Source organism: Piliocolobus tephrosceles, chromosome 6 (genome assembly GCF_002776525.5).
Source record: "Piliocolobus tephrosceles isolate RC106 chromosome 6, ASM277652v3, whole genome shotgun sequence".
Taxonomy (NCBI): Eukaryota; Metazoa; Chordata; class Mammalia; order Primates; family Cercopithecidae; genus Piliocolobus; species Piliocolobus tephrosceles.
Genome location: NC_045439.1, coordinates 144,779,186 through 144,791,806, shown reverse-complemented (window position 1 = coordinate 144,791,806; position 12,621 = coordinate 144,779,186). Strand labels below are relative to the sequence as shown.

Here is a 12,621-nt window from a genome sequence, read left to right as displayed (position 1 = left end):
CAAATCAAAGTCTCGACTCGACATTTGCACAAGTGAGAGATTAAGCTTTATTTCACGTTATACGGTTCATCCCACCCATAAACATGCCAAGAGAGAGTCAACATTGTGTTTCCGATGCAGCAACTATTCCTGGAATGAATATTCCAGTGCAACTATTCCTGAAATAGTTTCTTTCAGGAACAAAAAACTAAACACAACTTAAAAAAAAGAATCACTAAATGAAACCTAAAGACAGCACAATAAAACTGCCAAAACGACTGCATTTCTGTCTAATTGGTAGACCTTTAAGCGACTGTCTCCTAACAAGAAAGAAGTAACTTGAAAATATTCTGCCTGTGCCAGTGATGTGTGATTTAAGAGAGGAAATACTTAGAGGCTTAAGAGACCTTTGCAGGGAGTCTGGAAGCTGGCTGCAAGTTTGAAGAAATTTGCATTCTCTGGAATCCAGGCTCATTTCTCTCTGGGAACCACCAGGAAGTAAAGTCCATAAACTGAGATTTTAGAAGGTCCTTGAAACAGGCAATGAATCAGAACAAAATGAAACTCGGTTCAAGTAGGCAGTAATTTATTGTGGCGTTGTCCCCAGCCTACAGGGGGAAAATTTCAGCCATTTACAATGAAATAGTGATGAGTCAGTGAAAACACTCTAAATTTGATAATATATCCAGGAGTAGAATGTAACTGAATAGGGTTGGTTCTTATTTCCTTGGTTCTACTAATTCACTCACTGTTTAATGAGTGTCTGCGTGTGTTGGGTGTTAGAAGCTCCTGGATGAATGAGACCCATTCCCTGTCTTTGAGGGGTTCAGGTTCTACAGGGAATGGGAAAGGTGGTGAGTCTGCATCTAGCGATGCTAAGGCAAAGCTCTCACTACTCTCACCAAGGACCATGATTTTCTATTACACTTGCGAGACCACTGAGATGAGATGAGATGCAAAGAATGTATCTCCAAAAATCCCAAAAGATTCTGACTTTTCAGCATGATTTAGGACACAGACTTCTTCATCTGTGTCCTGTTTCCTCACAGTTGAAATGTTCTGTTCATGGACTATGATAACAAAAGTCAGTTATTTCTAACTCATTACTTGCGAAAACATCTCCCTAATACATAAAACATTTGCACAGATTTCTCTGTACATTGTACACCCGTATAACTGACTCTCAACTCATAGTTTGAATAAACGTATCTATGGGCACCTTTCAACCACCCCGACTCCCTGGCTCTGTGCCCAGGCCTGACCTTGTCCAGTTCTGTATCTTCCACTGCCTCCTGCATATTTCCACTTGCAAGTCTTACCAATGTTTCAAATCCAACACGTCTACAATTAAATCCGCAGTTTGGTGGTTATGAGTGGCAGTTTTAACATTAGCATGCTTAAAGTTAAATCCTGGTTGTACCACATACTAGCTGTGTGTTCCTGGGCTAGTAATTTAATCTCTATGTGCCTCATGTTCCTCATCTACACAATTAGATGATTGAGGGTATCTATCCCTTGAGGCAGTCATGAGAATTAAATGAAACATTACATGTAAAACACTTAGCAGGGGGCCTGATGGATAATAAGTGCTCAGTAAATATTAGCTATTTTTATTATTCATTGTGAAATTGATATCTATATTTTGGTCATTGATACCACCATTTTCCCTCTAGGTGAGGTAGGGGGAGATGAAGACTGAAGAGTCCAGGATGGCTGTATCCAAGGTGTATAACTGCTGATCTTGGTTGGCCCCTTTTGAGGCATGGAGAAGGGAGGGAGGGAGCATGGGCAAGGAAGTTCTTTGAAGTATAAAGCAAGAAGGGCTCTTAGCTCATCCCTATCCTCCTCCTGTGCTCATGGCAGACACTGCAAGTCATTTACAGCACTCTTTCCTGCACAGGCTCCTGCAGCTTAGCATCCTGCTCCAGGCAGCATAAGAGTTAGCCATCCAATGCAGCCGAGTTGGTACACGGGGTGAAATGTACATTGCTACAACTGCTCTAAAGCAACAGCTTCTACTGTCAAGAAGATACCAGAGAAATAAGAAACCAAACCACAGGACAGTTGCACAGACTATTAAAGTCAGAGCATCACTGTGCAAACCTGCAAATGGCTTCTGCCAGTTGCCAGTTACTGGTGTCAGTCCCCATGGCTATCTTTAAGGCTGGCAGGGATCTTGGAAACGAGCCTGGCCCTCAACAGACTGTCCGATTCCAGTTTCCTTCATTCCATCTTTCCGATCGTTACTTATATTATCTTTTCTCAGAGGGTGGATGCCATCAAGCAGTATTTTTCAGAGGCGTGTGGACCACTTGTTCTTCAAGATAATCTAGATAAAGCAGGCCCATGGTCAAGTAGGTATGGGAAAGACTGTCCTCTAGAAACCTTCTTTAGACATTTATGATATACATGGGGATGTTAAAGGCTTACAGAAATCCTGCAGGACAGACACCTGTTCAATGCTGTTTAATCCAGTGTCCCCCGAACGTTTTTATGTATAGAACCATTTTCCCCTCACACAATAGCTACTGATATCCCAAGATCCAACATTCTGTAGCACATACTTTGGGGAAATATGCCTTGGTGTCAAATTAGGATTTTCTCTTTCTCTTACTGACCATACCAAAATTTATCACCAACTTCTGGCAAATTCTTCCATGAAATATTTCCTGCTTCCATTTCCTCCTCTTTATTCCCATGGCTCCTGCTGTGGTCCAGTTCCTTATTTCCCCAGTCCTGGACTAAGGCCAGAGCAGCCAGTGAGCCCAGTGTCTGCACCCTACCCTTGCTGTCTTACTCCCCCTGTCAAACCATCTTCCTAATACATCAGTGCCATTGCAGTAGGTTGAAGGGTGGTCTCCCAAAAGATATATTCATGTCCCAATCCCCGGAACCTGGTCTTATTTGGAAAAAGGGTCTTTGCAGATGTGACTAAGGATCTCACGATGAGGTAATCCTGGATTGTCCAGGTGGGCCCTAAATCCAATGGCATGCTTCCTTATGAGAGATACCCAGAAGAAAAACACAGAGAGAAAAGAAGGCCGTGTGGTGATGGAGCCACAGATTGGAGGGATGCAGCCAAGGGGCAAGGAATGCCTGGAGTCCACAGAAGCTGGAAGAGGCCAGGATTGAGTCTCCCTTGGAGCCTCAGGAGGCAGCACAGCCCTGTTGGCCTTGATTCTTGATGTCAGGTTTCCAGCACTATGAGAGAATTGATTTCTGTTGTTTCAAGCCACTGAGTTTGTGGTAATTGGTTATAGCAGTTATAGGAAGCTACTGCAGTCATCACATCTTTTTACTCATCTCTAAAAATGAAGCAACAGGAGCTAACGCTGACTTACTCCAAAGTGTTGACTCCTCTGTTCCCATAACATGCCAGTTAATCAAGGAGGACCCCCACTGTGGTGGGCACATGTGTGTTGATGTGGTGCAAGGGAGGCATCTAGACAGGCTTGGCTACCTCTTTTCCGTGGTTCAGACTGGAGTCTCATTAAGTTGCTGGCTCCAAAATCTCCCTATTTTGAACTTACTAGATCTTCCTTTTCACCTTCCAGGTATACAAAACCTACTCCTTCTCTAAATAGCATCTAAAGGGAGATATCCATAAACTCTGCCACTGAAACCTTTCAGTTCTACCTAGAGACACAGAGGTGTTAAATCATCCATTCCAGGAGGCACACAGAAAGTCAAGGAAGATTCTGGGTTGGCTTGCTCTCCTTGCTTCGTATTTCTCCACCCCACATTTATTCATTCAGTCAACATGTGTTTATTGGACACATATTAGGTGACAACCATGACATCCAAAATTGGTCACACTTAAGCATGAAATTCTGACTACATCTCTTTCAATCAATGAGCAATACTTTTCATTTTTCCAAACACTCATTCAGCAGTTTCATGTTCCTCTTATTGTCCTGGACCTCCCTCATCCCCACTCCTAAGCCCATACCTTCAGAGAGAAGCTGTCTTCTATTATCTGTCCACAACTGTGCATGCCGTGGACTGGGGAGGCAGCCCAAAGGACAGTTTTGAGTTTGCTTCTACCATGTCACCTCAGTAAAACATGTTAGCTAATCTAAATAACTTGGTTATAATAATATTAATAGTAACTAACATTTGGAACGGTAAATAAAGTACACAGATAACATGTAGCATTTTATTTTAGACAGAAGAAAGTGCCCTGAAGTAGGAATTAGAAGTTCAAGGCCAGGCTTTGCCATTTCCCAGCTAGGTGGTCCCTCTGGGTAACATCACTCCCATCTTAAAGCGTAGGTATATGCCTCCATGAGGTGCAAAGAACAAGTTCACATCAGGTGTAAAAGGGTGAAAAATTGTAATAGTGACCTGATGATGAATATTTTATCTGAGTACATTCAAGACATTACGGCTCTAACTTTCAAGGAATTTTGACACAAAGGAACACAGACTGGCTCACTACACAGGTGGCTGTATTTGCCCCTCACCAATTTTTGTAATAATTTCTTCAAACAACGAACCCTTAGGAAGAAGGATCCCATCTTACTCATTTTGGCATCTGGAGTCTGATGTCACATTTAGTGACAGCAAAATCTGATCCACCAGGTAAGTAAAAAAAAAACCCAAATTGATCTACAGGTTAATGAATTCTTTTAGAACACAAATGAGGGACTGAGAGCAACCCAAGAGGCCATCTTCTTACTCACGGCCATTTGGCAGAGAAGTTCATGGCTCTTCCACAGCGGTTCTGTTGCCTTGGAAGTCTAGGTATTTTCAAGTTGGAGAAACACAGACAAGTGATTAAAAAGTAACTCTGCCAGGATCACAGAGCCTAAGAAAACTGAGATCCAATCATCCGCCCATGTTTTTGGATAGGAATAGATGAACGTCAAAGAAAATACATTTTTTAAGGGGATGAAATGAATTCAATTAAATATGACGCCTAAAGAATCTCATTTCTTTTACTTAAACAATTTCTTTAAAAAATACCCCGCATATTTGTTTTCTTTTAAAAAATAGAAAACTAAAATACCTTACCAAAAAAGTATCCATAATCCCACCATTTTTCTTGTTTGTGGGGAGAGAGGGGAAGTAGGCAGTTTTTTTACGTGTTCCTTTAGTGGAATTGAAAGGGAGAAAAAGTATTATTTGAGTACTGTTACTTTTAGATCCAGTAGCAGAAGACAAGTTAAGTAAACCAATAATCTACTTTTCTCTATTCACAACAATTTCCCCTTTCTCAACCTTGTCTTCCCCTCTGAGTCCATTACCTTCAGGTTTCATCTCTGATGCTGGTAATTGATCTACCAACATTTCAAAATCAGTTTGGTCACAGAAGGAAGATGCTAGCCACTCACTCTCAAGGTTTGTCTTCAAACTTTGTGTTGCTACAATCACTCATTCTTTTGGAATTTACAAAGACTTCCTGGGCAGCATTGCCCAAACCTAGCAAACATGTCTTCTTCACTTGCAGCAGAGTGAGGCTATAACCTCTGGTGTCAAGTTGTAAGGTTTAAATCTCAGGTCCACCACTCACTATATAGCAAATGATGTAACCTGTCTAGAGCTCAGTTAGTCCATCAGAAAAAGGGGAGCAAGAATACTAGCTATATCATAAGACTTTTTATTGTGTTTATTGAAGGAATACTGTATGTCAAGTGCTCAGCATAGAACCTGACACATTGCCAGTGCTGAATGAATGTTATCTATTATTATTATCTCCAAATGAGAATTGCAGTAAAACATCCCAGAAATGTGTAAATATGAACATTCTCCCAACTCAAGGGCAATGGGATAAAAGCGGTCAAGACACTACCTTGTTTAGATGATATTCTTCTTGCCCCACAGGTTGCCTAAGAAAGCAATCCCAGGGAGGAGGCCCTGGGCCCCACCCCATGGGAAGCTTCAAGAAAGAGCAGTCACTCCTAGGCTCCATGCTTCCCATCTGAACTGATGGGGAAACTTCCTCTAGTATCATTCAGGGCAAATGGCATCATGGAGCAAGCTTTACCTCCATCAGAACCTCCCAGGTCACATGTGCCATCTGGGTCTCATCTCTAGACCAGTCGATCTCTTCCTTAGTGAGAGCACACTCCACCCCTCTCTGACAACCCCTCCAACCTTCCCCTCTGACTTCTGAAATTAGTAATGCCATCCCAGCCATATTGCTTACTTGCTACAAGTTTCTTAACTCTGTGTCAGCTTCCTATGTGATATGGGGCTAATAATAGTATCTACAGTTTAGGATTACCAAGAGGACTAAACAAGCTATTGCAGAAAAAGTAGTTAGAACCCCGCTAGACAGACAGTACATGTTCAATAAAAACTAGCTATCCTGTGATTTGCCACCACTGCCGCTGCAGCAAACTCCCCCAGAGCTACATCTTCTTTTCTGAATGCTCCCTTCTTTTTTGCCCACTCCCTGGACCTGGCTGTGCCCTGAGGATCACTCCTCGCACCCAGGGCCTGGAGGTAGGATAAATAGGCTTTTCTCACCCACTCTCCCTCTTTGCTGTTTCCAAAGCACTATCCTCCTCCTTCAAAAACCTCCAGCCCTTCTGAAGTTCATGTTCTTCTAACCATTTTCCCCACTTCCTGTCTTGCTACTGTACACTCTATTCCATACACAGAAACCAGAGTTATCTTTTAACACTAATTCAGGCCAGGCACAGTGGTTCATTCCTGTAATTCCAGCACTTTGGGAGGCCAAGGCGGTTGGATCACTTAAGGTCAGGGGTTTGAGACCAACCTGACCAACACGGTGAAACCCTGTCTGTACTAAAAATAGAAAAATTAGCTGGGCATGGTGGTGTGCACCTGTAATCCCAGCTACTTGGGAGGCTGAGGCAGGAGAATTGCTTGAACTCAGGAGGCAGAGGCTGCAGTGGGCCAAGATTACACCACTGCACTCCAGCCTGGGTGACAGAGTGAGAGACTCGGTTTCAAAAAAGAAAAAGAAAAAAACAATTCAGATCATATACGGCTTCTGCTTAGAACCCTGTGGTGTTCCATTACACTGGGAGCAAAATCCAAAGCCTGTCTACATCTCTAACCTTATACTGTCACTCACCCCCACCGGCTACACAGCAAAACTGGCCTTCTTGCTGCTCCCGAAAGACATGGCACTCAATCACCCCAGGGCCTTTGTACTTGCTGTTTCCTCTGCTCCCAACACTGGATTCTGGATCCTTCATATCACTCAGGTCTGAGTTCAAATGTCATCCCAGAAAATCCTTCTGAGAGCCCCCAACATAAAGCAGCCACACATTCACTATTACTTTACTCCATCTATTGTTCTTACAGCATTAGCAACATCTGAAATTATCATGCTATATTATTAATTGTTAAAAAATGTTATTTTTTTTAACTTCCTGTTTTTCTGTCTTTCCTCTCCAGGGCATATGCTCCAGAAGATCAGGAGTGTTGCCTTTATTGTTCATTGTAGAATCCCTGAGCAACAGTGCCTGGCCACAGTAACCATTGATAAACATTTGCTGAATAAACCGACACAGAACAATGGATCTAAAGACCACAAAACTCTGTCCTGGGTTTGAATCCGAGCTCTGACAATTTATTGGCTGTGTTGCCTTTGAGAAATTATTTGCCTCTCTGAGACTCAAATTCCTCCAATTAGAATATGGTGGTGGGGGAGAGTCACCCCATCAGGGTTGTGATGAGGATTAATGAGATTGTGTTTACAGCAGCACCTAACACACTGCTCTACAAATTCCAAGCATTCAAAAAATCATTAGTTATTATTTTCCAGAGATAATATAAACCTTAAAACTTTACTAAGATTAAAGTCACTTTAAACTTGGATCTCTTTCTCTTTTTCAGAGTCTAGAGCAGTACAAAACCCAGCCAGAGGATGTCTCTATCATTCCCACCCAGGTGGGGACTTCCACTCTTGGAAAAATGCCTCCTTTTGTCTGAGAAAGAGAGCAGATCATAACATCATTTTCCTAAGAATAGTGGATCCCATATTATAACGGTTTAAAGCTGACAGATAAAAATTTCCTCCTTTCGGCCAGAACCGCCATCTTCCAGTAATTCACCAAAATGACAAACACAAAGGGAAAGAGGAGAGGCACCCGATATATGTTCTCTAGGCCTTTTAGAAAACATGGAGTTGTTCCTTTGGCCACGTGTATGCGAATCTATAAGAAAGGTGATATCGTAGACATCAAGGGAATGGGTACTGTTGAAAAAGGAATGCCCCACAAGTGTTACCAAGGCAAACCTGGGAGACTCTACAACGTTACCCAGCATGCTGTTGGCATTGTTGTAAACAAGTTAAGCGCAAGATCCTTGCCAAGAGAATTAATGTGCGTATTGAGCACATTAAGCACTCTAAGAGCCGAGATAGCTTCCTGAAACACGTGAAGGAAAATGATCAGAAAAAGAAAGAAGCCAAAGAGAAAGGTACCTGGGTTCAACTGAAGCGCCAGCCTGCTCTACCCAGAGAAGCACACTTTGTGAGAACCAATGGGAAGGAGGCTGAGCTGCTGGAACCTATTCCCTATGAATTCATGGCATAATAGGTGTTAAAATAAATAAATAAATAAAAGACCTCTGGGCTGAAAAAAAAAATTTCCAAGGTATCATAACTTCTTATATAAATTAGCAAGAGGAATTAAATTTTCCACAGCCTAGTTGAGTACATTTAGAAGGGGTGGGGAGGTGGGGGGAAGTGAACAGGTTTCCCTACAAGAAGTAAGGGTATAGGAGTACAACTTTGTACTCCTAAGGAAGGGTCTATTTTATGGAATTGAGCAATGCATATATGTTCCCCAGAGCATCTTGGATTTCTGAGGGCTCTTGGGTCCACTTGGCCTTTCCTCCCCTCTGGAATCTCTGGATAATTAAAACAAAAACAAGGCAGTCTAATCAGTTCTCCTCCTTGACATTCATGGACAACAGATGAAGCATAAATATGTCTACACAGCACTTCCCTCCCTGTGGGAACCTCCACTATCCTTATGGCTCTGGAAGGAGTTCTGATTAAATAGAAGTGGCATCAAGCCTTCAAGGCAATGCCTAGCTTTTAGTCTGCTCAAGAAAGGTAACCAATGCCACAGAGCAAGGTTTGGGCCTTCTTCCAGAGGCTCGAAGAGAAGCATGGTCCAAAATTCTCTTGTTCTTTAAAGAAGACTTTGGATGAGGAGTAGAGTAAAACGATTAGTTTGTTATGGTTACATCAGCAAGCAACAGGCAGGGGTTTGAGCCGGAAATGGTTGTTTTACATGCATTCACACAGGGCTGAGATGCCAGTGAGATTTAGCACATCTTGTGGAATTCTGCTAGGAGGCATCCCTTATTCACGTTACAAATGAGAATGTCCTTTGGCCTGAAATTATTGTACTTGAAGAAGAATTTACAAAACAAAATCCAAATATACTTAGATTTTGAATGAGGGAGTGTCAGAAGGTTGGAAAGGTAAAACAGGCAGAAAGGGAGAGAAAGGACTGAGTGCTAGAATGAAAGTGAGGTTAAGACACACAGGTGAAGCAAGAGGAAGAAGAAGCATGAAAGAGAAAACACAGACACACACTGAAGAGAGACATGGACTCAGAAGGAGGGAAGAGAAGAATGGTAGTGGTGGGGATGGAGGAAGAGAGAGCCCTGAGAGAGAGCTGGTTTAGAGCAGACTGAAGTGATCCATTATCAAATCAGATGCTTTGACTTGTCTTGCTGCTTACTCGGACAGTGGTCAATGAAAGAAACTATTATCTGACATTTTTGCTAGCAGTTTTTACATTAATTCACCTTTCTTTTGATAATCTTATATGTCAGTCTAGCTTAGGCTAATGAACGCAGTGAAATGTCTGCTGCTTTCAGTGCCCTGGACAAACCTTAGGCAGAGTTTGTCTGATAGAACTTCCTGTGATGCTGGAATGTTCTCAGTCTGCCCTGCCCAATAGGGCAGCCATTAAGCTACATATGTCAACTGGACACTGAAAATGCAGCTAACTCAACCAAGAAACTGAATTTTGAAATTTTATTTAATTTAAACTAATTTCTTAGAGTATAGTTTGTATACCAAAGGGAGAAGTGAGATATAGTACAAAAAATGAACACAAAATTTTAACAGCTATGTGATACCATATATTAGAAAACTATAACTAGTACATCAAACTAATGATTTCAGTTACTGGAGTTCTTAGAGCAAGAAAAAAATGAAATTGTAATTTGTTTGTAAACAAATAATGTAAATAATGGTACAAGTGGTACAGAGATATGGCATAAATTGTGAAGACAGTGTGCAAATAACTAAAATAAAACTTGAAATTAATTTTAAAAATTAAAGTTTGGGAAATACTAGACTAGACAATGTTTTCTAATTGCATTATACTGAAGATTGGCAAATGACTTGAATTTATGACTATGGACTCAAAGAGTAAGAAAAAAGAGTAATTTTTCAATTGTCATGGAACAGAAAGGAGGTGAGAGACTATGAACATCTGCCAAGGAAGCAGGGATTTACGGTATTTTAAGCCAAGCCGTGAGGTTGTTGCAGAGGTCACTGGGCCACTCATGACCAACACTCCAACCCCTGCATTTGCTCGGTGGGTGAACTGGGACAAAATGGCAATGATGATATCCCAGGGACATTGTGTAGAGTAAATGAAGTAAGTTAATGTAGGCTGCAAGCTGTGGAGCACCAAATACAAATGTTGTTCTATTTTATTCTTTCTTCACTTCCATTAGCTTCATCTCCTCTTCCAGGATACCACCTGTACCCCATTTCATTGGAGAGCCAGATACGTTATTCAGAAATGCTAGCCATTACTAAGCATTCTGCTGTCCTGTTTCCTGTGGTACGTGTCCCAAAGTGTTTCCACTTGGTCAAAAACCCTTGGCATGCCCAGGCTAAGTGCTCTATTATAAAACCTAGGCCTCTGACTGTAGGCTGGATTTAGGGTATTAACATAGAGCATGTGTCCTCTTGCAACGGGAGCAACCCGCAGGTCATTACATCTGCTGATCCTCTGAAAAAGATGCCAGGATTTTGCCAGAGTGTGCCCTGAAAAATAGCCAAGGTACAAATTAACACCCACTTTCCGGCAATGGGAACCATTCCTGAAACAAGCCACTTCCGTAAAACCCGAGGCAACCTGGAATAATCCGGGAGCCAAGACACAATTTATTACTTCACAAAGAACATAGAATTCTGATCCAGCAGCAAACTAGCTGCTGGGTTTGTTTCCTTTCCCACACAAGCTGCATTTCAAAAGCCTGCCACTCTTCATTTATAAGCCCAGCCCTTGAAAGGAATGCTTTAAATAGCCGAAGATTTATAGAATGTCATAACTAAAGACAACATAGAGATTGGGCCCTCCTCAATCCCCTTGTCTTAGACATGGGGACACAGAGACCCAGACAGGGTACGTCAGCAACTTGCTGGTGATTACACAGTTTGACAAGGACACAGTCAGCCCTGACACCCAGGTATTCTGACCCCAGGATCGCTTCTGTTTCTGGCTCCTCCAATTTTTCTACTACGTTCAAACATCAATCATGTTTTCAAATTAACATTTTTAAAGAAATGGTTTCCATTCCAAACTAGCAGAATACAAAAGGGAATTCAGGCATTGCTTGGGAGATGGAGCTAGACAACATCAAAGGTTAATTTCTAATCCTGACAGATTATGTTTCAATGAAAAGAGGTAGTATTTAGCACAGGGACTAAAGTTATAGTCCACGTGTTAAGGTGACACAGAATAACACATTCATTCACTGCTGGTGAGAATGTAAATTGCTAAAACCATTTTAAAAACAATAATTGACAATATGTATTAAATTCCTTAAGGATGTCCAAACTTTTTGACCTAGAATTTCCACTTCTAGAGTTTTCCTTGAGGAAATACTGAAAAAAAAATGAGCAAACGTGTTATGTTCAAGATGTTCTCTTGTAGGAGGGTAGTAGGTAGAAACTAAAAACTGGAAACAATTTAAATATGTACCAGGAGAGGTTTGGTTAAACAAATTTGGATATATCCATCCATAGGATGTTATGTATCCAATAGAAATTATATCCTCTGCTAGGCGTGGTGGCTCACACCTGTAATCCCAGCACTTTGGGAGGCCGAGGCAGGTGGATCATGAGGTCAGGAGACCGAGATCATCCTGGCCAACATGGTGAAACCCTGTCTTTACTAAAAATACAAAAATTAGCTGGGCGTGGTGGTAGGTGCCTGTAATCCCAGCTACTCTGGGGGCTGAGTCAGGAGAATGGCTTGAACCCAGGAGGTGGAGGTTACAGTGAGCCAAGATCATGCCACTGCACTCCAGCCTGGTGACAGAGGAAGACTTTGTCTCAAAAAAAAAAAAAAAAAAAAAAGAAAAAGAAAAAAAAAGAAATTATATCCTCTGATAGAAATGTTCATTGATATGTTGTTTAAAAGGCATATTATAAAATAGCACATATAGTACGATCCCACTTTTGTTTAAAATATTTTTATTTCCTGAAAAACAAAAACAAAGATCAGAGATTATCACGGGATAATAAGACCACAGGAGGTTTTAATTTTTTCTTCTTTTACATATATTTTCTTTCTGCAGTGGATATGTATTAATTACGTCATGAAGAATTTTTAAAAGATCTTAAGAATAAAACAAGTTTATTGTTTACTCAGCAACAAAAACCAAACTGATTCAATATCATGG

At 41.4% G+C, this 12,621-nt stretch overlaps 1 protein-coding gene and 1 pseudogene across 1 annotated transcript in view; one reads left to right on the top strand and one right to left on the bottom strand.

Annotated features, from left to right (window-relative positions):
* The window catches only part of THSD4 (thrombospondin type 1 domain containing 4), a 674,086-nt gene that overhangs the window by 259,208 nt on the left and 402,257 nt on the right, over positions 1 to 12,621 (bottom strand). The gene's annotated exons all lie outside the window — the stretch shown is intronic.
* Positions 8,014 to 8,492, top strand: LOC116418849 (annotated as a pseudogene).